Source organism: Podarcis melisellensis, assembly GCF_964234715.1.
Source record: "Podarcis melisellensis genome assembly, chromosome: 3".
Lineage (NCBI taxonomy): Eukaryota > Metazoa > Chordata > Lepidosauria > Squamata > Lacertidae > Podarcis > Podarcis melisellensis.
In genome coordinates, this window is record NC_138530.1 from 49,783,611 (window position 1) to 49,803,277 (window position 19,667).

At 42.5% G+C, this 19,667-nt stretch overlaps 1 long non-coding RNA gene across 2 annotated transcripts; it reads left to right on the forward strand.

Moving 5' to 3' along the window:
• LOC309367568 lies at window positions 1–14,901 on the forward strand. Of its 2 annotated transcripts, XR_014167224.1 has the most exons (3): window positions 1–358; window positions 11,567–11,784; window positions 14,286–14,901. It is a non-coding gene; the product is annotated as an uncharacterized lncRNA (long non-coding RNA). The 2 variants fall into 2 exon arrangements; XR_014167225.1 differs by lacking the exon at window positions 14,286–14,901 and having other exon boundaries at window positions 11,567–11,805.
• Window positions 14,902–19,667: the final 4,766 nt, after the last annotated feature.

Here is a 19,667-nt window from a genome sequence, read left to right on the forward strand (position 1 = left end):
CGAAAAAATGCAACCTGAAGCAGCTATAACCCAAGGTATGGCTGTAATCAAATTCTAAATGAACCTGATTAACGAATCGTGCATTTTGAGAGCTTCTCCAAATCTTCACGTTCTGTTTTGTGTATTCCAATGTAAAAACGGGCATTTAACCCATAAAAAACTAAGCAAAACTAAGTGTTCCCTATAAAGCAATATGCAAAATCCTTTTCTTTCAGGACTCTCCATGCTACCTCTCTTCACTTCAGCTGTAGGACCAGGCTGTCCATTGGATACATGGGACAAAATTACACAGATGTAGAAAAATCTCTGAACCATCAGCACCCAGGCACTTCTGCCATAAAGATGCCATGTATTCAATGTAAGCACAATCACATACAGTTCATACCTCATGTTACGGACGCTTCAGGTTATGTGTTATCGGGTTACGGACCGTGGGAAACCCGGAGGTACCAGAACGGGTTACTTCCGGGTTTCAGCACATGCACAGAAGCGCCAAATCGCACCGGTGCCTGCGCAGACGTGGTGCTTCAGGATGCGAACGCTGCAGGTTGTGGACGTTCCTCTGTCACGGATTACATCTGCAACCCAAAATTCCACTGTAATTTGGTTCCAGGCACAGGACTGAACATCCAAAAAGATCCACTTTCATTTTATAAAGATCTGTTTCAAGCCCATAGGGTTGGAGGGAGAGTGTATGGGCAATGGAATCTCAGAACCTTGCATGGGAAGTTGAACATGTTATGCAGTGTTCAGAAGTGGGGCTTCAGTAACCTGCATAACTCAGTGTTCCTTCTTATAAGCAGAGAATAAATTATGCAAAATATGGAAATACATGCAGATTTGCAATTTATACAGGAGACGGAATACAGATTAAGTGGACTTAGAAATTTATTTTCTTAGTGCAGAATAATATAGCTTTGCCCACCAATGTCTTCAGCAATTCTGACAGTAAGGAATGCAAGGTTACCCAATCATGCCATTAGAATAAGTTGATGGATCGTAATATGTGCACATGTGTATAAGGAATAACTAAATGAGAACGGCCATCTTCTCTGTTTCCATTTGCCTTTAAAACCATTTAGTTCATGGCGCTTTTGAATCATCTGAAAAGAAGAGGTAAATGATAACGTCAAGTAAGCAATCCAGATTGCCTTCGAAATTTTCAGACAAGAATAAATCAATGCACAAGTGAAAGCCACAGCAGGAAACCATAATAACCAACTGAAGTTTCATTTTCCTGTCTACTGCAGTGGGTTAATATTGCAGTGCAGAGCTTTTTGCCCCATTACTCATTTGTGAGAAAGCATGAGGTTTCAGACAAAAACTTCCTGTGGATTATTACTTATGAGTCCCCCCAACTTTTTATTGAATTTTTGTTGCATGCAAAACCTCTTTAACTATCATATTTACTTTTTTATGTTCTTAATTTTTAATGTTCTTAATTCAATAGCATGCACCAAGTTATTGGTTTGCTTTTGTTAGATTATGTATTTTGTGTTCTCGTTTTATATTTTTATGTTGTGAACCACCCTGTGATCTTCAGATAACCAATTAAAACTCAGGTATACAAATTTAAACAAACAAATAAATAAATTCTTGCAGTTTGTTAATGAAGAAATTAGCAACAGGAGCAGGTGGGAAATAGGCTTGGAGGCTGTTCACCTATACACTGACTTAAAGGCTTTCAGTCATGATATAAACTAATTAAGTGAGCACAGAATTGCTGGTGAACCCCACAAAATTGCAAGTCACTCTGTGTGTAACATAGACAGCTACAGAACTGGGGAACCAAAAGCCTATCTTTCTGACAGGCAATTTGCTAAACAAGCTTCAGTTCAGATAAGAGATGGGATATATGAAACTCCCTGCAGAACATTCTGCTTAATGTAACCGAAATGCCATAATTTTTGGTCACGCTCAATCTAACCTTGTTCTTAGAACACTCTTGCACCATATTAATCCAGATTTACAGACCAATCGCAAACATAGTTACATGGAAATACATTTCACTGCATTCAATAGGATTTACTTTTCTGGTAAATGTGCTTATAGGATTGTAACCTAAATCATTCAGGATTTCCCTGGATATTTTGTACTTTAAATGTAATGTAGCCATCACAAAACCTATTTACAATATCCCCCTTCCAGTTCACCTGGAGCACTTTATGGCCAGAATTAACTCCTAACAACAGTGTGTGTTTAATCTACTATTTATGTAACTCACAGATGTCTGTCATGGGGGCTGGACAACTTACACTTTTAAAAAGATGTTTGCAGACGGAAGGGAGGATTTATGGGGTATGAGGTTTCATGTGACTCTAGGCCCATGTCTTACATACAGTCAACAAAACTTTGTCCAAACTAGGATTACATTGCTCCAGCTTTCAAAAACCAGTTTCCCAAAGTGTAAATGCTATGGTTTGTTTTTGATTCATTACCCATTTCAGTCTGCAGTCCTTTACACTAGCCCATATCTTTCTCACTAGCGAGAGAATTCGATAAATATGGGACCACCACCCAATATGTCCCTGCTGCTTACAATTAATCCCTCCCCGTCTCTTAAATTTTTATAATGTACTGGGTTTTTCGGCATCAGTTCCTGCAGTGCCATAATCTCAGAGACATTTCTGTTCACACAACATTGCTGCAGGTGCACTTTCATGTTGGATGCATTTTGACACCTGACCCCAATCTCAGTACTTTTCCGAAGCATGGTGGCCTTTTGCATCATATCTACAAGTGCTTTAAAGCCTCGTGTTATGGCTCAGTTGTTGTTTAGCTCTTAAACAACAGGTGCAAGATTAAGGATCAAGCAGCATGTGGCCTCAGTGTGTGCAAAGTAGTGTTCCTGCCAAAAAAAATAGACTCCTTCGGAGCATTACGTCTTAACCATTTAAAATTATGTGGCTTCAAGTCTTATTGATACATAATATGGGATAGAGACATTATATTCAGAAGACTATTCCCTCAAATCTTCCTTCCAGTTCCTCTCTGTGGGTTTCATCCAATGCTGTGTAAGCAGAGTTCCCTTCGCACCATAGGGAGTTCCCCTTCCTCTCCTCTTCCTTCGGACCCCCAATATCTGATGCAGAGGGTTCCCCAACCTTCTGGAGCAGATTTTGAAGATGCAAGGGGGAATGCAGGGGAGATGAAGGGGATACAGTCCTTTGGCCCAGTCCCTTAGTCATATGGTACTGCAGGGGTACTTGGTACCTTCCAGATGTTGTTCAACTATAACTCCCATCAGCCTCAGTCAGCATGATCATTGGCCAGGGATGACAAAAAGATTAGATCAGCAACATCTGTAGAACACCACATTGGCTACCCTGTGCCTGCTGTAAATAAGGCTAAGTATGTGGATGCATAAAATAAACACATATCCTTCTCCTGTGACTCCATCTCTCTTATTTTTATCTGGTCTCCACTGTGTTGAATTGTAGATAGCAAGCTTCTCGGGATAGGGGCCTGTATTTCCCCAAATGTTATAAAATAAGACTTACGTAGGTAACATGCTTATGATGCAATCCAATACATATTTACTCAGTAGTAAATCCTGTTGGGATTTATTGCAAAGTACGTGTGTACAGTATAGGATTTCATCCTGAATTTTCAAAGTACTATAATCCTCCTGATTGGCTTTATAATGGCAGTAAAGGAAAACAATTCACTTCAACACTTGTTCTTCCAATGTTTTTCTTTAAACATTTCACTCTTTTTTCAAACACATTTATCTTCTTGCCCTTGCATCATCCAAATACACATTGTTAAATGATTAAAGATTGTCAAATCCCAGTAGATGATGTTAGGGTATAGCCGGTAGTATTGCAGCCCGTTTTCATGCAGGGTTTTCACCATTAATAGCAGCCTTCAGGCCAAAACTAAACATTCCCAACATTAGAGAAAACTGCACCTGGAATCATAGAAATGTTTGTGCCCCCCCCCAAAGACACAAAATGGTAACCTTAACAGCATGTGATTGCAATATCCTTCCTCTTGCTACATAGCTACTTGAGCACCCAATGGAGGGCCATTTCACACAAAATATGTCCTTCAATTTGACTATGAAGGAATTTTATGAAACACAGCCATATGTTCCTGGAAGACTGCTAATCATGGATCTGCAATTGCAAATGATTCTTTATGGACAGTACCGCAGATGATGGCACCCTCTGGAAAACAAGGCAGTGATTATGTTATACAAATTGCTACAATAGAGGACTAGTGTGAAACCACACGTGTGAACTAGATTTCAAAAAGGAGTGAAACATGGGGGTATTTTCATGCTCCTAATTATAATACGGGAAGCAGTCCTAGAGGCTGCAATGAGCAAAAATGGAAGGGGCAGATGCTGTTAGAGAGAGGCAAACTTTTTCTCTTTTCCTGCTGCTGAATATAAAAAAGAGATACACTGTAGATAAATGACAATTAATGGCAATGTAGAAAAGGCAATTAATTACAGTCAGCAAATGGCACGAGACAACGGGTAAATGGTGATGGATTAACAATCAATTAAAGGCAGAGAGACGACCATCTGTTAAAAATGGTAAGAGTGAATGTTCAGTTGATCGATACCAATGAAGAGCTAGGTATAAGAAAGTGAACAGTATTAACAGTGGGCAGGTACTCTGCATCTGATCTTAGCAGTCTCTCAGAAGAAGGAGAGTGAAGAATTGCATGCAAAAGGAGTATGAGGCAAATAGTTAAATTATTCCAGGAAGAGGGAGACTTGAAGGTCATCTCATTAGCTCTAACGGGCCAACGCACTAAAATGTCTTATGATTAAGTATTTTTGTGATTATTATTTTTTAAAAGTTGTGACAGCAGTGAAGACAGTTCTTATGAACATATTTTAAAGGTGAAAAATATGCATGGTATTTAAAGGATCACTGCCCTTATGGATGCTCTATAATCATGAAAGGAAGGATTTGAAAACTAGTTAGTAAAGAGGAATCTAAACATGCAATTGAAATGTGGAGATCAGAATGCTACACTGAAGGCACAAATATGTTCAGCTCTCATCCATCATCCATACATCGTTGCTCTTGCTTATTTGACAAAATAGGATAAGCAATGAGAAAGATGGCATACGGTTGGCAAGCATACATGAAAGAAACATACATGATTCCAGATGTGTGAGCAAAGAAGCCTGAAAGATTACATAAGTTGGATATCTATGGTTACAATCCACAAATTCAACAGAATGTGTAACCCGCTATGTTCAGATAGTGCCACTTCACATAGAACAGTCACCAAGCAACCCAAACTTGTCATTTTTTGCTGCACCTATATTTGCTTCATTGGTTTATATTTGTAAGCCTCTTTGAGCCCAGTGCTATAGGATGACCTTGAAATATTGTTTAATATTATATGTTCCATACTGTTGCTTTTATTTTATTTTTATTTTATTTAATGTAAGCTGTTCTGGGCAACTGGAAGGGTGGGATACAAATCCTCTTAATAAACAAAATCTATTGACGTTGCTGACATCTTTCTGTCTGTTTCTCTCCTTTTCCATCTGCTTAATTTCTGCACCTGCCACTTATTATCCAGTTTGCCTTAACCACACTTAAGTTGTAGTTATGGCACTTAAAAAAAAAAAAAAGATTACATTTGAGCCCTGCCTATAGTAAGAGACCAGACTGGAACTCTTAAGATTTCTGTAGACCAAAGCAACTTAAGGACAACCAGACATTTGCCTTTTATTTGAAACACCCAGGAATTATGGCCTGTAATTCAGTGGCAGAGTACACGCCTTGCATTCAAAAGGTTGCCATATGAGCAGATTTAGGTCAAAATTAAACACTTTTGAAACTCCATGCTTATACCTCTTTGGCTGAAGTTTATGAGTGGCTTGTTGGTGTCACGGATCGTGTTTGTGACTATCAGGACCTAGGGCTTATTTTAAGCCATAGCTCCCCAGGATTCATGTCCTATTTTCATCTCGGGGCTCAGACATGAAAAATGATGTAATAAGAAAGGAATGCCTTTCCCTTGCTACTGTGTAATCATGCCCAGACGATCCCCATGGGTCTGGGATTAGGGGTGCAGGTTTACAGATAATTGGTCAGGACTTAAAACCACACATCCCATGTGAACCCAGCAGCCCCTCTCTGTTTAAGAAATGTATATATCATATTTCCAGAGTAGATCTTCATACCAACTGGGTGGCAAATTTGTGTGGGGAGATGCACTTATCAGAGGTTAAGCTCCCCCAAACTGCTACAGTAGTTACTTTTGAGAAAGAAACCAAATCACCCTTTTACATGGCAAAATTTCAGCTATCATCTGCTTTTAGCCCCCAAGAAAAGAGAAGCAGAATTCATTCAATTTATAAGAAGCTTATGATGTCAGTTGTGAAATGTCAACAGATAGCAACTTAGTCTAATCCCCAAAAGATGACCTACTTGAAGATGTTTGACAGCCTATGCAATCTCTTTGTGCAGAGTCAATGAATGTCACTTAAAGGAGCTGAATTTCAAACGTATCAGATTTTGTACCAGCCACTATATTACTATTGGATCCAATTTTGACTTCACTGTCTGACATTTTAGGGCAGAAAGAGTGCTAAAGAGGACATTATGTTCAGCCACTGCAAACTCTGCAGGATTCCACCTCAAATCTCTCATGTTCCTTTAATTAAATGCATCTCTAGCATGTTCACATCTATTACCAAAGACTTGAAATATGAACTTCATTATTACATTTCTTTTAGAATGAGCCTGTTGCCTGGCTGTGAACGGTCCTGAATGTCACAGACTGAAATCTGGGTGTCAACAAGCGACTTATCAGGAAGGTAACCAAACTGGGAGGCTACCATGCCCTCAAGCTGGCAAGCAATGATGGACAGCTTGAACACAGTTGATACTGAATAACCATGCCACAGCTAGAATTTATAACGAAATGTAGGCTCCCTAGCTGGAATGACATCCTCTGGTCATCTGAAGCGCAGAGAAAAAGCAGGCTAGCAGCAACCTACTTTGGCAATGCAGCAAGGAAGGCAGCTGAGTCCTTCCTTACCATTAGCCCCAAACTGAGCCCTCTGGTGCCTTGCATTATATTAGGGTTGACAGCTTTATTCCTGGTTGCTTTGTTAAGATTGGCTACTGCATTTGTCCATATCCTGTCCTCCAATGAGGGTTAAGAGCACTGGGAATTGTAGCTTTGTGAGATGTAAACCATAGAACCCAGGATTTGGGGGTAGGGAGATATGCATTAAATGTATGTTATACAGTATAACCAATATAAGTTGCTGCCTGATGACATTTCACAACTAGTTAGGGACAGCTTGTTTTCAAGCAACGTGCATTTGATAGAGTGCAGTGGTTTTCATGCACATTTTTGTTCCTCATTTTAAACAGGATTCCAAATATTCTACTCTGGATGTTCCTGTCAAAAATACAGTGGTACCTCGGGTTATGTACTTAATTCATTCCGGAGGTCCATTCTTAACCTGAAACTATTCTTAACCTGAAGCACCACTTTAGCTAATGGGGCCTCCTGCCGCCACCGCCCCGCTGGAGCACGATTTCTGTTCTCATCCTGAAGCAAAGTTCTTAACCTGAAGCACTATTTCTGGGTTAGCGGAGTCTGTAACCTGAAGCGTATGTAACCTGAAGCGTATGTAACCTGAGGTACCACTGTAATTCTTTCAGGGCAGCTGAAATATTTCATGACTGACTGTAATTTTTTTTATTTTATTTTTAAAACCAGTCATTTTCTCTGTCCTTATTTTCCTTCTCTGCTGCTGATTTGGTGCCATTTTCCCTTGTGATTATGTACTGTCTTCTTCCTTGATTAACTGAGCTCCCTGGAAATCACATAGTGATGCAACATAGCCAGATTTGGCTAGGTACAGCTACAGGCATCACTGAGGACAAATAAAGCCAATTCAGGCTGCCTGCCCTCACTCTGAATATGCAGGCATTTTCACCTCCTTCCGACAGCAAGCAGAAAGGAAGGGCAGACAGGTAGACAGAAAGGATTAGACTGGACAATGAAACTGGGGGGGGGGGGAATGTTCAAGAAAAGCACTATCAGCTTTGAGGAGGTCTAATCCTGGATACTAAATGACCTGACTGTTCCGCCATTGCTTCATATCTCCTGTTCCACCCACACCTGGCCATCTGTAAGCAGCCTTGGGCTGCTCCAGCCGTGAGGTGTAATTTTGCTGCACGGCACAACCTCCAGTTAGCTGTGCTTAGAACATTCTGGTGACAAGCTCTATTCTTTCCACATGGAAGGAGCAAGTGTGATCTTTCCCTGCCAAGCTATTTTGTAAACATACATGTATTGCAAATCTGTTTCACTCAAATATTTCCAGAATATGGTTAGTTAAGAAATCATGGCAAATAAGCAATTGGGCCTGAGACGATTACATAAAAAACACTGGAAAACGGCTTAAAAAAACAAGCAGGCAATCAGTTGAATAAGGACAGTCAGAAAACACCCAGAAGGATTACTGTTCTTGATAAATATTACAATAACTGTTGGAATAAGCTATTACATTGAGGAGGCTTATTAAAGTTATGTGGATTTTTTTACATCTGGAGAAAGATACTGGTATTTATATTGGTGTTAGTGCATCAGATAGAAAGGCTGTAACATATTTTGATATATTCAAAACCTTGGGGATGCGGGTGGCACTGTGGGTTAAACCACTGAGCCTAGGGCTTGCCGATCAGAAGGTCGGCGGTTCAAATCCCCGTGACAGGGTGAGTTCCCGTTGCTCGTTCCCTGCTCCTGCCAACCTAGCAGTTTGAAAGCACGTCAAAGTGCAAGCAGATAAATAGGTACCACTCCAGCAGGAAGGTAAATGGCGGTTCTGTGCGCTGCTCTGGTTTCACCAGAAGCAGCTTAGTCATGCTGGCCACATGTTCCGGAAGCTGTACGCCGGCTCCCTTGGCCAGTAAAGCGAGATGAGCGCCGCAACCCCAGAGTCATCCGTGACTGGACCTAACGGTCAGGGGTCCCTTTACATTTAGGTGATATATATATAATCTATCACGTGTCTGCACAACTTGTGACCCGCCAAGCTGAAACGGCCACTGGGAATGCCATGAGCCTCTGGAGCTTTCTACTTCTTTGATCTATAGTTTTACTTCCTGTGGTGCTCCCTCCACCCAATTTCTTCCCAACACTACACCCTTCCACTCTGTGAAGTGTCCCCTACCTGTTGTGTAATTACCTCCAATAGATTTTGTAGAAATGTTTCCATATCCAGATAAGACTGGCATCTTGGCTGTGTACACCCCATACAGTGGTACCTTGGTTCTCAAACTTAATCCGTTCCGGAAGTCCATTATAAAACCAAAGCATTCCAAAACCAAGGCGTGCTTTTCCATAGAAAGTAATGCAAAATAGATTTATCCATTCCAGACTTTTAAAAACAACCCCTAAAACAGCAATTTTACTATCTCACGAGACCATTGATCCATGAAATGAAAGCAATAAACAATGTGCTGCAGTCACACAACCAACCAATCAGTAGCTGAACTGGGTTCCACACAGTCACAAAAACAAAACAAAAAAGCCACAAAAACAAAAATGCAAGATAAATAGCAAAAGCAGACAGACCTCAGCGTAACACTCAAAATGGAAGTGTGACACTCAAATTGGAACTCGTTCGGCTTCCAAAAAAAGTTCACAACCAGAACACTTCCAGGTTGGCCGGGTTTGGGTTCCAGGTTGTTTGAGTACCAAAATGTTTGAGAACCAAGGTACCACTGTACATTTAAAGCACATCTCCCCACCACCAAAGTATCCTGGGGACTGTAGTTTGTTAATGGTGCTGGGAATTTTACCTCTGTGTGCATAAAACTACAGTTTCTAACATTTTGAGGCGGGATGTGCTTTCACATACATGAGTGAAACAAAACCTGAGATCTCGGCTATAAAATAATGCGCCTAGGTAAATGGGTGGGTGGGGGATCATAGTCTTATTTCCTGCTTGATTTCCATGGTCTAGCTGAGATCAGAGAACCCGTTATTATCCTCCAGCCTTTGTGTAACCTTCAGGTTTGGCTTTCTGTTACTGTTTACATAAACCAGCGAAAACCTGCTTATTGTTTGTGATTATCTGCGCGCTCTGAAAAGGCACCAAAAGTAAAACTCTGTTATTATTGTAGACACAAGACAGAAGGGGGGGAGGGCTTAAGCTTTTCATTCTTAAAACTGTAGTGTAATTTGTGGCAAGAGATTATTATGACCCTATGCGAATCAGAACATCATTGACGCCTCACTTTCAGGGAAGAGATATAGGAGAGGCCTTCACTCGTGATCATTTTTATTTTATTTTTTTTACTCCTGCAGCTTCTTAGGATTCCCTACCCAGTCCTGCAGGTTTGGATCCTCTTGGCACAATTTTATTTTCTGTCTAGCAGTGTGGCCTACATAAAGCAGCAGATGAGGGCAAAGAATAATGACTTTACCTGGTGACCCATTACAATGTATATAGAATCCATGTTTATTTGAGCTTTGCATGGGGAGTGCAAACTGGACCTCTTAGGCTTCGGATGAATCTTCTTCAGTTTTATGGATTCAATGAAGACCTTTAAAAGGTCAGGCTTTATATTTCCTCACATGTAATATATTCCTTTCACATGCTCATAAAGAAATCCCCTTCTTTCACCAATGTATGCAATAAACTAGGGCTGATAAGTCAGAAATCAAGGAGATCATAGATATAAAGCCTCTTAATAAACTTTCCAGAAACTAGAGTCAAGGATGCATTTCTCAAAAGGGAATGTGTCTTTTTCCAAGAAAATTGCCAGAATGCTTTCTTTCCATTAGGAATATGCAGTGATTTAATAAGCACTTGAATGGATTGGGGAAATATAAGATCAGATCAAGAAACAGTTTCGACTCAGAAACAGTTGTGACTCAGAAATAGATCCGAATTTTTAATAGCAAAAACCAAAACTGATACAAGACGAAATCTTGAGGTTGAGGCACACCCTAATCAACATTTATCAGTAGCCTCATCAATATTATTAAATGAGAAGGAAGAGGGGGTGATTCATTTAAGAAAATGAATGGGAACAGATCGATGACCAACCACATTGGCTGAAAGAGAAGAGTGTCAGACTTTTCATTAATTAAAAACATTTGCCATTCCCACTTTTTTATTAATTAAAGAACTGCTAGATTACTGTAGTCTGCAGGTTGATTTTAGCATTGTTCAGTTCTCATCACCACATTCCTTATTACTACTTGTGATTATGCAAATGTTTCATTCTTCTGAGTTAACTCTGAGTTAACTTCTGAGTGAATCATACAGTCGTTCAGGGGGTTTCCAATCTGTGTCGGAGAGGCTTAATTTGGACCATTAAGTGACCCTTAAATCAACTTTCTTTGCGTTTTCTTCTTCTGCAATTTGAGTGCAAAAGCTCTTCATTCAGTATAAAATTAGCTCTATTCTGCACATTAACAGCATTCACAGAGTACAAGAGAGGCTAGATGGTGAAATGTGAAGATGCCCACTGATTTCTTTTGATAGATTGGATCAACGTATCCAAAATTGAGAGTCACTGGTATTTGCTTTCATCTTGACATTTTTTCTCCTCCTCAGACACAGTTACACGCTGGAAAGGATCTACAAGTTAGCAGTGTTCATAAAGTGGTTGGAACATCTTCCTGTCCTGGCATTAGACACTGGGCCTTGTTCAATGGCTTCCTATAATTAACCAAAGAGCATACTTACCTTGGAACAGCTTCGAGTGTAACTTGCAAATCATGCAGTCATATCAACGTTTCCATTTTCTTCACTGTCATAATGTGGGAGGAATGGTATGAAACCTTTCACCAATATGTTGATGGATGATGTGATGAGTTATTTTTGAAACACACCCCAACTCGGAGAAGGAGGAGAACAGGTTGTTATTCCTGCCTGTTAATGAATTGCAGTCGTTTTCTCATCTGCACTTATTCCCTCCCAGTACAAGCACCTGTTTCTAAAGTCCACTTTCTTGATCACTCTCTGGGTTTAATTTACAGTGTGATCCTATGCATGTGTACTCAGAAGCAAGTACCGTATTTTTCGCCCTATAGGACGCACCGTCCCATAAGGCGCACCTAGTTTTTTTGGGGGGAAATAAAGGGGAAAAAATTATTTTCCCCCCAGGCTGGGGCGGGGGAGGCCCGCCGGAGCTTCCCCTGACCCCAGCCCCCAAACAGGCAGCTCTCTGCAAGCCGGGGGAGCCCAGGGCTGGCTCCCGCCGCTTGCGGAGAGGTGCGCGAAGCCTGGACGCGCTGAGCTCAGCGTGCCCAGGCTTCCGCATGCAGGCACCTCTCCGCAAGCAGCGGGAGCGCTCCCCCCGCTTGCGGAGAGGTCCGCGAAGCCTGGACGCACTGAGCTCAGCGCGCCCAGGCTTCCGCATGCAGGCACCTCTCCGCAAGCAGCGGGAGCGCTCCCCCTGCTTGCGGAGAGGTCCGCGAAGCCTGGACGCGCTGAGCTCAGCGCGCCCAGGCTTCCGCATGCAGGCACCTCTCCGCAAGCAGCAGGAGCGTTCCCCCCGCTTGCGGAGAGGTCCGCGAAGCCTGGAGAGCTAGAGGGGTCTGTGCGCACCGACCCCTCTTGCTCTCCAGGCTTCAGCGAAAGCCTGCATTCGCCCCATAGGACGCACACACATTTCTCCTTCATTTTTTGAGGGGAAAAAGTGCGTCCTATAGGGCGAAAAATACGGTATGTCTCGGTTAATAGGGGCTTACTTTCCGGAACGTGGAAAGTAGGGACGCGGGTGGCGCTGTGGGTAAAACCTCAGTGCCTAGGACTTGCCGATCGCATGGTCGGCGGTTCGAATCCCCGCAGTGGAGTGAGCTCCCGTCTTTCGGTCCCAGCTCCTGCCCACCTAGCAGTTCGAAAGCACTCCTAAGTGCTAATAGATAAATAGGTACCACTTTATAGCGGGAAGGTAAACGGCGTTTCCGTGTGCTGCGCTGGTGGTGGCTCGCCAGAGCAGCATTGTCACGCTGGTCACATGACCCGGAAGTGTCTCCGGACAGCGCTGGCCCCCGGCCTCTTAAGTGAGATGGGAGCACAACCCTAGAGTCGGACACGACTGGCCCGTACGGGCAGGGGTACCTTCCGGAGAGTTCATAGCATTGCAGCATTAGTGCCACAAATGGAAGCTTTGCTTTGTTACTTTATAAGCTATTGATCAGCATTGGGGTACAATGTGAGCATAGTCATGACTGATGAGTATCCTAGATGGGCTGTTCTGGAACTACGGTGTTATTCTGTGGAGAGCTATGGAGTCTGAGAAAATATTTCACATCAATTATTTGAGGGTGTTTACGCACCGAGATAGAATTTCTCACCTGCTTGAGTGTATGCCACTTGGCTAGAGATGAGAAGTCCTACAACTTATTGGAAATATTGATTAGAGCTAACAAAAATCTGACTGACTTGCATTTTCATTAAACCAGACCTCCACCTGCCCTTTCAAGATGGAGACAGACAGTGCTTTTGGGCACATGTCTGACAGCAACTCCAATAAACACTTTACAATCATGTTTGCTGCAGGTATACCAGCATTACTGAAGGAAAAGCCCGGGCACTATTCCAACCAGACAACTTTTTCTCAAAAGAGATGCATTTATTCTGCATTTTCATGCATTCATATCTTTTAAAGAGCAAAATGCAAATAGCCCTTCTTCATTGTCTCACTGAATTAACCAATGCTAACATTTTGATATAAAGCCTGCTTAATAGGCCATAACTTGAAGGGAAATGTCTGGGATACTGGCTTGGGTGGGGAAGTAGCAGCAAATTATTCTCTTATCTAACCTATGCATCAACATCATAATCTAGGCGTAATTAGCTAGCATCTCACACCAAGCAGTAAAAGCAGAGAAGCTGGCTAAGCATGTCTTCCAAACTTTGGAATGATTTGTAATGTATTCAAGAGTGCAAGGTGTGCCACAGGCTGAATGCCTCACTTTTATTTATGCAGAGCTCTCATGAACATTTTTGTAGTGATGTCAGCTGCAGCACAGAACTGCCCTGCTGCTCAGAAACTCGTGGCCAGCTAAAAGAGTCATTTTCCTCAAAGAGCAGGATGGACTTCAATCGAACCGTGAACATGGTTTAAGTCATAACATTGTGCCAGCCCTGGATTGTCCATACCAAAGACTGTAGTGGCTACAGTCTGGGGAGAAAGCATGACCAACCAACAAACAAAGGTATACATGTTAATTACTAGTTGCTGGAAACAATCAAATGAAACTTTAAAAAAAAATCCTGAAGGGATAATGTCAAGGTAGTAAACTTCTATGGTTTGTCATTACAGGAATTAATTTAAGCGAGCCTAGCGTGGCCTTGTGGAAGAGAACAACTTCTACAGTCTTTGACTGGCTGCAGCTTTTCATTATGTCAGAAGACCATGTACAGACTGTGGTTAATCTTAACTATCAGCTCCGGCCAGAGGGGCCAGTGATCAGGGATGATGGGAGTTGGGAGTTGAAAGTTTAGCCACCCCTGTCTTAATGTGCCAGACGTCGTAGTCTTTTAGAAATATAACCACCCAGTATTAGCCTCTAAGAGTTCATACTCTACGCCGTGTACATAAATAAGGTTTTAAACATATTACAAAACAGCAGTCTCTTGTGGCTTGAAATGAAGACATGGAGAAGCCGGCCCTTACATTGCACTGTATGTGTGAACCGGCCTTCTCCGGCCATTTTCACTGTCCCTTGATAAACCTCAAAAGAGGAGGGTAACAAGCCTGGGAGTAAAGGATTTTGGAGTGCAACTCTGTACATGAGAGAACCCCCTCAGGAGAGAGACCTTAAAAAGTGTTGTACTTGTTCCACAGACAATCACAATAGAGAATTCATATTACAGAAGTCGCGAATGGAGAGCAGAACGTAATCATCCAAGGGTCAGAGCCAGAGGTGGTTTTAGGGTAGCACAACCGGTGCGGCTGCACTGGATGCCACGCTGCAGGGGCCGCCACAACAATGCTGTAGAACGAGCACGAGAGGTGGAGTGGTGCCAAATTTTAGCATCATGCAGGGCGCTACTGAAATTTGAGAGCCCAAATTCTGCCACACTGCCAGAGCTCAGGGGCACCACATGCATGTTCACCACATGCAGAAGGTCCCAGGTTCCATCCACAGCATCTCCACATAGGCTGAGAGAGACTCCAGCATGAAACCTGGGTGAGCCATTGTTGTCAGTGCAACCAATACTCAGCTGGATGGACCAATAGTCTGACTCAAGTACAAGGCAGTTTCATATAACACCCAAGTTCATGCAAGGAATGACTCACACCAGGGAGAGTATTCTCAGTCCCTGAAAGATATTTGTATCATTTACTGGAGCTATTTTTAATGTGTTTTACCTTTAAAAAACTACCTTTTTTAAAAAATAAGAGTGTTTCCAATGAGCTATATTAGAGAACATTGCTCTGTTAGTGGTTAAGTCTTTTATCATTTGTTTGAACAGATCTATGTTTTTAGACGGCTGTCATTATTGTTGCCTTTGTTGTTTTAGGATTTTCATTTCTTGTTGTTGTTTTTTATGAGCCCAACTTGAGCAGCCTATAAACAATTTCATAAATGAATAAATAGTGTTGTGAGTTTCGGGAGGCGGGTTAGGATGTATGATGCCTGAGCCCCTTCTAATTCCTGGATCTAGCAAGGATTAAAACCTAATGGACGATACCATTGTTGAATTAGCCAGGCAGGGGCCATAATGGCCCCTAAGCACGGGTTGTTAGTATAAGAAAGAAAGCTGCTCTGTACCAGAGGGCAAATGAATGGGGCCCCTCCATCTGGCTGGTAGTGAGGACAATAGCCATAGAGTTGTGTTTGTGAGCTGGGCTGGAAGCAGGTAGAGGCCAGGGAGTGAGAGTCATGCTTGATTTCTGCTTGAATCCAAGGCTGTGACTAAGGGAGAAGCAAAATCTTGGGGGAGGCCCTCCATTGGAGGCTCAGGTTGTATGTATGTGCAAATAAACCATGTATCTTAAAGACTCCTCATTCCAAGGAAACCACCCTGGGTAAGCACCTAGAACCCCAGGAATACTACACCACTAGGAGATTGGGGTAGCATGCAACAAAACAAATATGCAGCAAGACGGAAGCGACGTGTGATGAGCTAGTTCATAAAAACCACTTGCTGCATGAAACAGTCTTATAAGATAAGGATTCTGTTCCTAACACCATGCTGCTTCCTGGTAGCAGTGAAAACAGCCTGACCTCCATGACAATGCGCCACCACGGCAGAATAGGGATGAGCAATTCTATAGAGAATACTCTTCTGAATTAGACAGCCAGTGTGGCACAGGTTTAAAACTGTGCTGCCAAGAGAGACAAGAAGACACACCTAAGAAAACTTTGCAAGCAGTACTAACAAAGGACTCTTGTGATTTCCTGCACAAAACACAAAGGAAGCTTTCAAAGAGGAAAAGCAGCGTTCCAGAGTCAGGCTTGTTTTAGGGACTTGCCATGCCTCATGCATGAGAAAAGGTTTTGCTGCTTCATATATCACACAGGACCCCCCCCCACACACACACACTGTGTCAACATTTTCTTGTAGTATACCATCTTACAACAGTCACTTGAAGCAAGTCACTAATAATCTCACTCTTCAGGTGGGAATGGAGCCTGAGAGAGGAATAGCCAGAAAGCCATCAATGGTCCACAAACAATCTGGTTTAAAATGCTGCATTGAAGATTTCCTGGAGCAGAGGTGGGGAACCTGTCTCTCTCCAGTTGTCATTGGACTCCATCATCACTGACTAGTGGCCGTGGGTGGTGCTGCGGTCTAAACCACTGAGCCTCTTGGGCTTGCCAATCAGAAGGTTGGCGGTTCAAACTCCCGTGATGGGGTGAGCTCCCGTTGCTCTGTCCCAGCTCCTGCCAACTTAGCAGTTTGAAAGCATGCCAGTGCAAGTAAATAAATAGGCACTGCTGCAGCGGGAAAGTAAACAGTGTTTTCGTACGCTCTGGTTCCTGTCACGGTGTTCCGGTGTGCCAGAAGCGGTTTAGTCCTGCTGGCCACTTGACCTGGAAAGCTGTCTGTGGACAAATGCCAGCTCCCTCGGCCTGAAAGCGAGATGAGTGCTGCAACCCTATAGTCACCTTTGACTGGACTTAACTCTCCGGGGGTCCTTTACCTTTTTTACCAGCTAGGGTTGATGGGAGTTGGAGTCCAACAACATCTGAAAGGCAACCAGTTCCCCACCCCTGATCTAGAGCAGCATCAGACACCTCAGGTTTCGACCTAGTCACTTTGGTAAATCAGCCACATGGATCAGCCACTGATTTCTCCAGGTGGTTGGACTAGATGATTCTATGATTTCTTATCATGAGGGCTGTTTGGGAGATAGCATAACAGCCCAGAATCCCCCTGGTCTCATGAATTAGGCGATTCCAGTTGCATTGTCTTCCATTAAGCTCCCAGAGCCACTGTAGTCCCTCTCTCAATCTGAGCAACTTGTTGCTGACCCCGCTATTCCTCTAGGCCGCTTGCCTGAGAGCCAGCCAGTGTGCAGGCCTGAGCACCTGACAGCTACAGCACTGATTCACAAAGCACTGAGTCAGGACCCACTGGTCTCTTCAGCAGTATGTATTTTTAACCCATGAACTGTACCGAGATTGGTGCTGAAATTCAGTGACTCACATTCATGCAATAGTTTGTTTCTATTATAAATCTCAGAAGCATTCAACAATAACGCAGCTGTCAGCACACCAACACTTCCATTGCAAGTTGCAAGGTGCATTTCATCATAAACATTTGTTGTCACTTGCTCATGCCTTTTTGAAGAAGAAAAAGTAGGAGGAGTCTCCTTTGAAGCAGATCCAGGTAGGAGAAACCACAGGCAACATGTTACGGGAAATTTGGCCTCGAGGATTGTTGTGATGCTTGTCCCAGAAAGAGGGAGAGATGAAATGGAGCTAAGATTTACTCTCTCCTATAATCGCTGGTGATTGTGTCCTATTTTGAACCATTGCCAAGCTCTTCTTTTCAAACCTGAAACTGACAACTGGCATCCTTCACAAATCATAAACTTACAAGAATTGGAATATGAAGGAAAACTGTTTTTCTAAACGTGGCTGAGTTGGCAACTCAGTAAAAACAGCAAAACAACCACATTGCATTAATATGTGAAAGAAAATACAGTGATTTAGAGTATAGGAGACTCTCATTGAAAGCTATTTTGAGGGTGAGGTTGTATGATAAGACCTCAGACCTCACCCTCAAAATAGCTTTCAATGAGAGTCTCCTATACTCTAAATCACTGTATTTTTTAGGCTTTTTGGAATCATCCCAGAAGGCTCCTCTGTGCGACTTTTTCAGGTAGCCTACCCCTATAGATGGCAGGAGTTGGCCTTTCCCCCTAATCTTAGCTATCCTAGACCACTTCCTTTCCTCTATTTCCCATTCATCCATCCAGTGTATGTTTCTTGCTTCTGAAACATTGAGATAATAGTAGTAGTAGTAGTAATATCTCTTAGACTAACATTCTAACCTATCTCATGGGGTAGCATTTTAGGGTGGGTGATCCAACAGTGAAAAATAAGATAAATAATACAAAGCAAGCCCATTGGATGTCAATGTGAAACTGCAAATGCCTAAGTATAAGAAGCCTGGTCTGTTTGAAGCCAATAAAAAAGGAACCTTGTTAATGAGTCGGAGATTATACACACGCCAAATAAATAAATACATAATGTTAATACATGCAAGTCCAGTTTAAATGCTTTTTTAAAAAAGTGCTTGCTCATCATCTTGGAATGGGAGAACAGGTTAATGATTATTGAGTAATAGGAGTCGAATACTGCTTGCATGTTTTCCATTGTTTCTCTGTAGGTCAAGAGTGGGGAACATGCCACCCTCCAGCACCCATCAGTCCCAGTCAACATGGCCAATGGTCAGGGATGGTTCGAGTTGTAGTCCTGGAACAGCTGGAAAAGCCACAGGTTTCCCAACCCTGGTGTAGGCAAAGTGATGGAGAACTTGCACTTTTTGAAATGAAAGCTAAAGGTTCTGGGAAGGAGAAGGCCAGATCATCTCTGGAGGGGGCTAGAGTTCTGTAGGACATACACACACCTGAGCTGCAGTACTGCTTACAGAGCTATGGAGAGATGAAGAATATATGCTGCAACCTGATCCTATTTGTTTAGGACAGAGTCGGTAACATATGTTTGGGATGCTCCTGCATCCTCAAATTTGATTTCTGACTTCATTTCTCTTCAGACCAGGCATGAAGGCTTGGGTCTTCATAAAACATTAAGGCTTGAGGCACACAATAATTTGTTAAAGTGAGGCTCTTAAGTTTATAATGAAAAGCCTGTGGGCCACCTAAAAGGGTTGGAAGGTTGACATTCAATGGGAAATTAAGGCTCTGATCTTATTTGCATCCATTACTTAGTCACTTTGCCATAACTTGCAAATGCATTAGTAGCCTAAAGGTTGTGGGCTAATTTTTACATTCATATGCATCAGTTCATAAGGGAATATTACTTGGCAATATGGTGTCCCACAAGGCATCACATGCAGCATATCATTCTGAACAGTATCAGGCAGAAGCCCGAGGAAAGAAAATCTGCTCCTGACAGGATAGATCAGCCGATAAAATCCATCATGTTCATCCTTGGGGGATGCGATTTCAATAGAAAAGAAACCGTGGTACCTGCTCAAGGAAGCCTGCCCTTTTTTGATGTGC